This window comes from Oryx dammah, unplaced genomic scaffold, assembly GCF_014754425.2.
Source record: "Oryx dammah isolate SB20612 unplaced genomic scaffold, SCBI_Odam_1.1 HiC_scaffold_21, whole genome shotgun sequence".
NCBI lineage: Eukaryota > Metazoa > Chordata > Mammalia > Artiodactyla > Bovidae > Oryx > Oryx dammah.
Window position 1 is genome coordinate 75,067,210 of NW_024070205.1, and position 10,838 is coordinate 75,078,047.

The following is a 10,838-nucleotide window of genomic DNA, read 5'->3' on the forward strand; positions in this document are numbered from 1 at the left end:
TTTTATCCACGTTTCTTACATAAAAATATAGAGAAAAATATTTCTTATTGTAGCCTAAAAACATAAAGTATATAATATGAGGTAACATTTATTGCATGCTTACCATGTAAGTGCTTTACACATTTAATTCACTTACCATTATGATTTCTTTTCTACTGATAAGACAAGTGAGACATAGAGAAGTTAAGAAGCTTGTCTGAGGTCACATAACCAGCCAGAGGTATGGCCAGATTCAAACTCAGACAGCAGACTGACTCCAGAGCTCCTGTTCTTAATCTTTATGCTGTTCCCTCTGAGCACCTTCAGACGTGAATCAGCTATGATTTTATTTAGCTGGGACACATGCTGGGTAACAACTACCTTGTTCTATGCCCTAGGTGAGGGCCTAGTGACCGATTAAGGCTGAAAAAATTCACTGAGTCTTAGAGTAAAACTGACCTGTGGGCATTGCATAATCATTTGCTATATAAAGAGAAAAGATGATTCAAGAAATGCTGTTACTAGCACTGGAAAACTTTTCCAAATTTCTTTCACCCTGACCATCAGCATTGACAGAAGTTCACCAAAAGAACCAAAGAGATGAGTGTGGAACAATTTGGTGGTGTTTTTTTTTTGTTTGTTTGTTTGTTTAACCAAACCTCTCTTAAAGACTTTCTGGAACAAGGTGGCATAATGGATAAGATAAAAAAGTAAACTGATACTACATTATACACCACTTTAGTCAATTTGTTTAATTAGAGAACAAAAGTTTAATGCTAGAGCTGAAAATGTGGCAAGTTTAGAATTCAACAGAGCTCATCTGGCTTCCCTTCTGCTCATGCCTTCAAAGGCTATGGTTGACTGAGAGGCTCTTTGAAAAGCAAAGCAAGACAGAGTTTCACTGATTGAAGCAAAACCCAAATGCACTTCCACTCCAGCTGGAGAGTATTTCAGATTACTCAGCTACCTTTTGGCTAACTGGGTTATGGGAGGGCCAGTTCTAAGCCAAAGGTGAATTAATAATGTTTTATATAGAGAAATACATTCATGACACTTTTTAAAAATAAGAGTAAATTACATGCTCTCTGCTAAGACTGAAAAGCCGAATCTCATATGTGGATTTCGCATACACTTTCCAGACCTAACATAATTCCCAGGCCTAGAAAATTTGTTCATGCTTTGGTCCTCTTCTATTAATAATATTTGAATCAATTCAACAAACCTGTATTATGCTCATATGGTGTGCCAAGAATTGCACAATGACAGGCTCACCTATACCCCTGTGGAGTATTCAGTAAGTTTGAGAAAACGTAGAACCTTATGAATCTACTTAATGAATGGGATGCTTAAATTTCAATGACTCCATAAACAAAAGAATAATCATTCCGAGTAGTAGGAGAGAATAGAAGTTAAGAAACCTACAGAGAAAAAACCACGTGAGCCAGGCTTTGAAGCCCATTAGGGGCTTGCTAGCTAGGATGAGAGTTCTGGGCAGAGAGCAGTGTAAATCAATGGGCTGGAGTTTAAAAGTATCTGGTTTATTTGGTAAACTATAAGTGGCTCCCTATGCCTTCCAAGAATTGTCAGTTCAGCTCAGTTCAGTTGTTCAGTCGTGTCTGACTCTTTGTGGCCCCATAGACAGCAGCCAGGCTTCCCTGTCCATTACCAACTCCCCGAGTTTACTCAAACTCATGTCCATAGAGTCGGCGATGCCATCCAACCATCTCATCCTCTATCATCCGCTTCTGCTTCTACCTTCAATCTTGCCCAGCATCAGGATCTTTTCCAATATGTCAGTTATTTGCATCTGGTGGCCAGAGTATTGGAGCTTCAGCATCAGTCCTTCCAATGAATATTCAGGACTGATCTTCTTTAGGATGGACTGGTTTGATCTTGCAGTCCAAGGGACTCTTGAGAGTCTTCTCCAACACCACAGTTCAGAAGCATCAGTTCTTCAGTGATCAGCTTTATTTATGGTCCAGCTCTCACATCCATACATGACTACTGGAAAAACCACCTTCCTGGGTGAGGAAGATCCCTGGAGAAGGGCATGGCAACCCACTCTCGTATTCTTGCCTGGAGAATCCCATGGACAGAGGAGCCCAGCAGCCTACAGTCCGTAGGGTAAGACAGAGTCAGTTCCTAGTATCCTTTTTTTGATGCACTTAACGACTTGACCATGGAAATTATATTTGTTGCCTTTATTCTAAGAACATAAATAAATCTTCAAGCCCTGAATTTCCTCTCTTTCTTGAAACATCTGGTCTGCAGTGGGGCATTGCCTTTCTTCCCTCTTCCATCTTGTCATCCTTGGAAGCTTGACTACCCTGTGCTCTCCTATCTTGTCATTCTTGAAGTTCAAGGAAGGGGCAGTGAGTCATCAGCTCACCCACCATGACTTTTTTTTTTTTGCTCCTTTATCTTTTTTTTCAAGTCAGTTTCTCAAACTCAAAACCAGGTTCTGGTGATGCATCTTGGGTGGGGCCTAATCCTAAAGCCATAATGTTTTGAGTAATCCCTAACTCTAGAAACCAGGTCTTTAAATACTGCTAATCTAAGAAGTTTACCTTACAAAGGACTGCTCATTTGACCTCTGAGTCACATGTGGCTGATAAAGAATAGCTTATATTACTTTTCTTTGGTGAAGGGGAAGTGGTCATAATACATAAATCATGATATACAAAACAACTATTATTTACAACAAAAATGGAGAGTGGGAAAACTTAGGAGAGCACATGGATCAAACAGTCTTGCTTCAGTGAGGAATTGCTCGATGAAGGCTTTCTCTATTCTAACATTCATGCTTATAAAAGGAAATAGTTTCTTTTTCTGCCTTTTTTTTTTTTTAACTTTAAAAGCAGCCTAAACCATAGTTTCTTTCTTGCCTGGTATTGAGTGTATGCCAAATCTACCCTAAACTGCACAGATGGAAAAAATTAGTCTATGTCTGTGGTACCTCTGGGGTTGAATATTTTTAGTACTTAAATCTTAGCTAAAGATTCTTTCTTCCAAGATTCTCTCATAGAATCATTTGATTATCATCCAATGGACAAACTTACTGAGATAAAAATTAATAATATCTGTGTTGTATATCCCTTTATATTTTATTGTGAGCATTCACACACAGTTTAATTTAATCCTCAGGATAATTGGGAGTTACATTTTAGAAATCAGGAAAGAAAACTTTGGTCTCAACACCCGGAGAGTTAGAAGAATTTAAACTAGAATCTTGATCTGCTCATCTTAGTTTCAGATTCATTCCTACCTCCCTAACCTGCCTTAAACCTGAGGTCTGTTTTTCCCTCACAAGCTATAAAACTTAGGACAAATTCTCTTTCACTTTTAGCCTAAAACCTAGCTACTTTCATTAGTTAGTCCATCCAACAAATATTTATTGAATACCTACTGTGGGCAAAGTAGAAACTGAGAATCCAGAATGAAATCAGGCAAAATCTCTGCTCTCAGGTGGAGCTAACATTTTGTTGAGGAAGAAGAAGAAAGTGCATTAATGTTTATTAAGGATTTACTGTACACCAAGCACTGTTCCACAACTGAAGCAACTTAGCAGCAGCACCAAGCACCATTCTAAGGGTTTTACACGTAGCAACCCTAAGAGATAGAGGATCTTCACCATACAGTTCAGGAAACTGAGGTGTGAAGACATTGAAGAACCTGCCCAATGTCACACAGGTAGTAAATGACAACACTCTAAGATTCGGAAAAAGCCAGAATAGGTTAGTTGAATGACTATGTCTCCCTTTTGTTTTTTAATGTGGTTGTCTTCCATCTGAGTAAAATCAAGCTTTCCATCAGGAATCTTCTCTCCCTTGATAGGTTTTTGATTTAAGTTAGATGGTGACAATACCATCTCCCTTTTCAGCAAGGGAGTCTTGGTATGCCTGTAAAAGATAAGAATGCTAATCTTACACATTAGAGAGAAAGAAAAAAAAACCTAGGCAAAACTGTTAATTTCCAGCATTTCTAATCTGGAAACAAAATCTTTCTCATTAATCCAGATTTTCATCTTACAAGCAACAAAATATTGCTACAGAGTAAATGCTTGGTCTCTAAACTTTTTTATGTCTCAAATATTTCATAATAGAAAAGTTAATTAAATGACCACCTTTCACAAACTGTTCTGGTGTCACTGTTCCTTACATGCTTGCATTTAAAATGTTTTTATATGGAATTTCAGAAGCAGTCTCGCCCCAGATGAGCACTGCTGGATCTTCATAACAAGACTGAGTGTTTATTATGAGAGGAGCAAAAACAGGTATCAAATCCATAGTCAAAATGTGCCTTTTGAGACTTGTAGAAGAGTGGATTGACAAATACTTAAAGATTAATTGGATCTGCCAAATATGGGTACCTTTGAAGTTTGCCCACCAGAAGGCATATCTACACCTCCATTCACACAACCTACTCCCTTTGGAAAAGAGCCCATGGTAAGAGTAGGCATATGGGAATGATTCACTTGGGGAAAACTGTACCCAGAATATCAAAACAGTTTGCTTTCTATCTCTTATCCTTGCCATAATTTTTCTACCCAAAGGAACCACCTGCTATTATGGCTGTGACACCTGAAAAGCTTTCTGGAGATTGCTCATGTGGGGGTGGATTTCCAGGCTGTTCAGTGGTATTTTAAAAAATGTTTTTTGGAGAAAAATATTCTCAGAGACTGGAACATTGCCTTGTCTTATCAAAATTGCTCTGTAGTCTTGTTCATAAATACGTTAAAACATTGAACTACAGATGGGATTCAGTAGAAGACATACTGAGCTAATTTCCTTTGCATGATGTTACCCAGAGAAATCAAGCTGTCAGTATCCTGAAGAACAAGCCCTCAAAGAGAGATGGTCGCCAAGGCCATGGGAAGCAGGAAAGATGGGAGAGCTTGCCCTTCCAAAACTTCTTTCCTTCCTCTCAAATTCATCTTTTTAATGAAAATTTATTACATAAGAAACCGAATGTGTTTGACTCAAGATAATTGCACAGTGATAGTCAAATTGGCAAGTACCAGAAAGAAAAAAATCTCAAAATATAAATCTTTCTTGGGACTTCTTTGGTGGGCCAGTGGTTAAGACTTCTTCCAGTACCCGGGGAGTGGGTTCAATCCCTGGTCGGTACCTGAGATCCCATATGTCCCACAGCCAAAAAGCCAAAACATGAAACAGAAACAATATTGTAACCCATTAAATAAAGACTTTAAAATGGTCCACAAAAAAAAATCTTAAAAAGAAAATAAGTCTTTCTTTATACTCCAGCATATACTCATGAAAAGAAATGACAGAAACAGGATTTTAGGCGTACAGAATGTCATACTCTAGGCTAACTAGGGACAATCATTTCTAAAAGATGTCTCTCCTTTATCAAATTTTAGTCCAATTAACAAATATTTATGACCATCCCTTAAGTGCAGGTATTATATTAGATGCTATAATGGGAAACAAAACATTTTAAAAAATTCTTCCTTTTGTGCCTTTCAGCAGTACATAGGGTAAAAAGCTAAAAATTACATTTTGCAGACTCTCCTGCCTCTAGAAATTCAAATATAATTTACTTTTTGCTAGTCATATGCATTTGTACAAGTCTTGAATTCAGAACTAACTTAGGTGGGAAAAAGGCAATGACAGCACATTAATTATTCATTTTACTAATGTAAAATGACTGTGATCTAGTTCTGCAGCCAGCAGGTCTTGTAGCAATGTCCTGATGCCCAGATCATGGCTAAGGTGGTGTGTTTCTGGAATTAGAAAGTGGTTGATGACTTCCTGACTCTTAGATTATGGCAGAAGCAGCAGTTCCCCTGGCAGGCCAGTTATGCAGTATTATTCTGGGAGTTGTTCCTAGAGGCCTAATCTAGAGTATACCCCTACAGCCCCTCAAAGGTTTTATAAGTCTTAACTTCACTGACAGTTCAGTTATTTCTGCCGTGTAATGAATGCCCCCAAAACATAAGTTGGTTGGAAATTTCTACTATTTCATTTGAGCTCACATGTGTGGTTGTATATAGCTGTCAGCTCTGCTGGGCTGGAAGGTCCTAGATGGCCTCCTTTATATGTCTGGGATTTCGGTAGGGATGCTGAAAAATCTGAGCCCTCTCTCTTTGTGTGCATTTCCATCTTTCAGTTATTTGGCTTTAGCTGCCTTATGTGAAAGCTGTCTTCCAAGATGGTAAAAATGGAAGCTGCAAAAAACTCATGGTTAGGTCTGGGAGTCATACAACATCACTATTGGCCAAACTTAATCAGAGGGCTAGCCCCGATTTAAGGGAAAGGAAATATAGACTCCATTTCCTTTTGGGAGTTGTGACAGAGTTGCATTGCAAAAAGGTATATAGGATAGGAAGGATTTCTATAGCTGAATCTACCACAATTACATTAAATCCCTTTCTGCTTCAGGTAACTAGACTGGCTTCTGTTATCTGCAACTGAACTCTGATTGATACAGGAAACTGATAGAGCAGAGAGACCAAAAGGCGGCTGCTGTAGTAACCCATGGAATAGAGGAAGATCTGGAGCATATATAAAAGAGCTCACAGGATTGGAAGTGAGTATGAGAGAAAGTGAGGAAGACTGAAGGACAGAATCAAGAATTTGTGATCTCAGTTACTGAGATGAGAAAGAACAAATTCAGAGAGAAAATTAGAGTTTGGTTTTTAATATGACTGTTAGACACCAATCAGGCAGTTAGATATTGGATTCTGGTGTTTGAGGGAAGAGGTGTGGGCCACAGATACAAATTTGAGAACTATTTGCCTATAAAAACTTTTAAAGACAAGAGGCTTGATGCGATTGAGGGAGTAGTAAGCGTAGACAGAGAAGAGGTCGAGCCTTGGAACAGCAATGTTGAGACAAAGGGAAGGTGAGTAGAATCCATGTTTAGTTCATATTGGAGTCCCTGGAGACTCTTGTTAACAATGTAGACTCCAGGGCCCACTGCCATTGATTCTGATTCAGAACACGTAAGGAGGTCTGGCAGTCTATGTTTGTGACAAGTTTTTTAGGTCATTCTGAAGTGGGTAATTTGTGAGTACCCTTTGAAAAACACTGAAATAGACTACCATCGATCTAAGAAATCATTTTACTGCTGCTGCTGCTGCTAAGTCACTTCAGTCGTGTCCGACTCTGTGTGACCCCATAGACGGCAGCCCACCAGGCTCCCCCGTCCCTGGGATTCTCCAGGCAAGAACACTGGAGTGGGGTGCCATTTCCTTCTCCTATGCATGAAAGTGAAAAGTGAAAGGGAAGTAGCTCAGTCGTATCCGACTCTTCGAGACGCCATGGACTGCAGCCTACCAGGCTCCTCCGTTCATGGGATTTGCCAGGCAAGAGTACTGGAGTGGGGTGCCATTGCCTTCTCCAAAGAAACCATTTTATAGTTCCTTAAAATTAAAAAATACTTCTTTCTCCCTCCCCACTTTCTCTTAAGGCTCCTACAGGAAAGACTTGTGAGATGCTGAGAGGGGAAAATTGGGCTTTCTCTTTTTTCTAGTTGTCTTTTACAGGGTGGTTGAAAGTGAACTGAACTCCTGCTAGGAAAAGGAGATAGGACATAGGCCTAAAAACAGTGTCTGCCCTTCAAGAGAAGTATATTCTCCTTTAAATATTTAATTCGATGCCCAATGATAACCCTTGACGAAGCAAAACCAAAAGCAAAGTCAATATTTATTAGTCCCCTAATTATAAGTAGCAAACACTCCTTCTGTATCTTGGGGTGAGATGAGCAGTTATATTCTTCCCCGTGTTTCATTAAAGCCTTAGAGAAGATTAAATGAAAAGCAAATGCTTAGCAGCCTGTTAGAGCTTTTACTCTTCTCTCTGTCAAAATTAATGCTAATCAGGCCTCTGTAAAGGGAAAATGCCCATCACTGTTTATACTATCATTGATACAAGACTGAATTCTTACTGACAGTGAACCTGTGTTTCTCAAATATAAAAATGTGTGAATGTATTTCCACTTGGACCTCATCCGGGACTGTAAATCAAATGTTGTTGCTGGTGAATTTAAACGGACATATTCTCCCTTTCGCAGTTCAGTGGTTATAAGAGGCCCTGAAGCTCCAGGAGCCATGTGCTAGGATAATGATTGCATTGATTAAATGCCAATTACTCCTGGACACTTTTCAAAGGCTTCTGCTGTGGAGCTGAAACTGGGCTCTCTGTCTCATATTAGATCAGATCTCCATAATCCTGGGTGATAGCTGGTTTGGGATCTCTGGCGATTACCTGCGTCATGTACCCTATAATAGTCTCCACACCCACCACAAAGCATTACTCAGACTCTGTCCCCCCAGCCCCACCCCCCTCACATGAAACTGAGCCTCTGACCCATAGGTGATTAGGTCACTCTGGTGAATCATCCTCAGTGGTATGGGGGCAGCCCTCCAGCCAGAGCTAGACCTTTACCACAACCAAGTACCCGTCTGGAGGGATGATGGACCCTATCAGCCCAGCCAGAGGTCAAATTACCTGTCTCTCTGTTCCACGTGGGTATCAATCTTCTGGCAGGCATCTAGCCAACAGTTATTTCTCCTAATTAGCATGTGTTTCCATTAGCAAGTACTTAAAAAGGGTCCCTGATGGACAGGGAAGCCTGGAGTGCTGCAGTCCATGGGGTCGCAAAGGGTCGGACCCAACTGAGCTACTGAACTGAACTGAGAGAAGGTCTATGTTTGCATATTGTCCTTAAGGAAATTCTTTCCACAAAGGTCTGGATTTAATCACCATCAAAGGCTGATTTTGCCACCATCTTTGAAATATCCACCAGATTATGAGAGAAATGGAAGGACTGAAGGCTGAGCTAAGACAGTGGCTAAATCATCAACTTGCTATGTGACTTTAGATATCTTATTTCAAAACAAGGGGATTGAGCAATTTGTTAGAATTCCAAGATCCTTTCCACCTCTAGCATTCTATGGGTTAATTTCATTTTTCTAAAGCAAAATTATTTTTATTTAGCATTTACTTTTTAAAATTCTAAACTAAGTTGACTAGTCAATTTTAATATTTTAGTGCTTTCTCGATCACAGATTAGTATATGCTATCCTGCCTGTCTCACAGGTCTATGTTAAAATTTAAATGACATCATGACGGAAAAGACATTTTTTAAACCATTAGAGATATTATGACATGAGTTAGTATTACATTATGTGTTATTACATGTTATTATTCTACGGATTAATTTTGTTTTTTCAGAGAGATTCTTATTCATTTGCCAGAGGCAATTGCGCTTGTTTGCTCGGGCTGCTGTGACAAAGTACCACAGCTGGGTGGCTTAAACAACATACATTTATTATCTCACAGTTTTGGAGGCTAGAAGTCTGAGATCAAGATTTTGGGAGGGTCGGTTGCTGCTGAGGGCTGTGAGAAGGGTTTGTTTTGGGCCTCTCCCCTTGGCTTGTCTTCATCTTCATGGTGTTCTTCCTTGACATATGTTGGTCTCCACATTTTCGCTTTTCATAAGGACACCAATCATACTGGGTTAGGACCCACACTAATGGCCTCATTTTAAGTTTATGACTCTGCGAAGGCCCTTTCTCCAAATAAGGTTATATTCTGAGATATTGGGGGTTAGGACTTTAACATATAAATATTTGGGGAACACAATTCAATTCATAACAACAATTAAATATCAACCATTGGTAAGAGATAAAGAATAACTATTTGATTGATTTTAAGGCTGATGACCAACAAGGGCAAAATCAGCTAGCAAATAAGTATAGATTGTTGAGTTTATTTTTTATACCGTAATTGTGTAAACCTACACCAATACTAATCTTTATCTCCACATATGGATTTTGCTTAAGAATCTGCTCTGAATCCCTTTGTACCTGAGATTCTTAGCTTTGCTGTACTTTATAATGTTCTCATCTGTTTTTATGAACGAATGAGAAACTTTCTGAAAAAGTTCTATGACTATTTAACCAATTATTTCTCAAAGAAGCCTCCTGGGAGTTAACAAGTAGGCAAGCCATTAGTCAATTAAATGACTCTGTTGAGGTTTGACTGAGTTTGGCTCTCAGAGGATATAATTATGAGTGGGATATGCTTTTCCGTGCCTATATGTGACTCCTGATCGTATAATGCATGTAATGCTATTTCTATATAAAGAAGAGAAAAAAGGGATGCATTAGATCCTGCTGACTCATAGCTGTACATTGGCTTTAGTGGAAATAAAGGAAAGAGCTCACTTGATACGAACAAGGACAAAATGGGGTGGAACAAAGTATTGTTTTCAGAGCCTCTCCAGCAAGGAAATCCACTAGGTGGAGCAAAGGACCAGGAATTAGCTGACCAGGAGCACTCACAGGCATGTTTGCCGCTGTTCGTTTGCCTCTACAAAACTCAGACAAAGGCTGAGGGAAATTTGAGTTTCTGAAACTTCTTCTAATCAAATGCTCCTTGCTCATTAAAATGGATGGTAGTCCAAAGAGGAAAGAAACTCAGCTTTGCTGAGCTGGATGCGATTACTGAACTCACAGGAGGCACACCCATCTTGGACTCTTTCCCCGTGGCTTGGCTCGCTTTACACATTTCCTTTCTGCTTTCATTGGGGGCAGATGGAATTTGGGGCAGACCTCTTACCCAGGCTCCTGTAGTCCAAAGATTCTGTGCTTAGATCATATATCTTCTTCCTGCCTGCAGTAAACCTCCTAAAGTTTTGGTATCAAACTGGTTTCTATTTAAATATCTTCTCTTTGATTCCAGGCCTTTGGATTAACACTTCCTTCCTTAGATTCCAATCTTATCTTTTTTTTTTTTTTTTTTTTTGCGTTTATGGTTTGTTGGTTAGCTGAGCAGCGGCCAGGAACTTGACTGATATTTATTTGAGAATGTTTAAGGTGTAAATGGAGACTG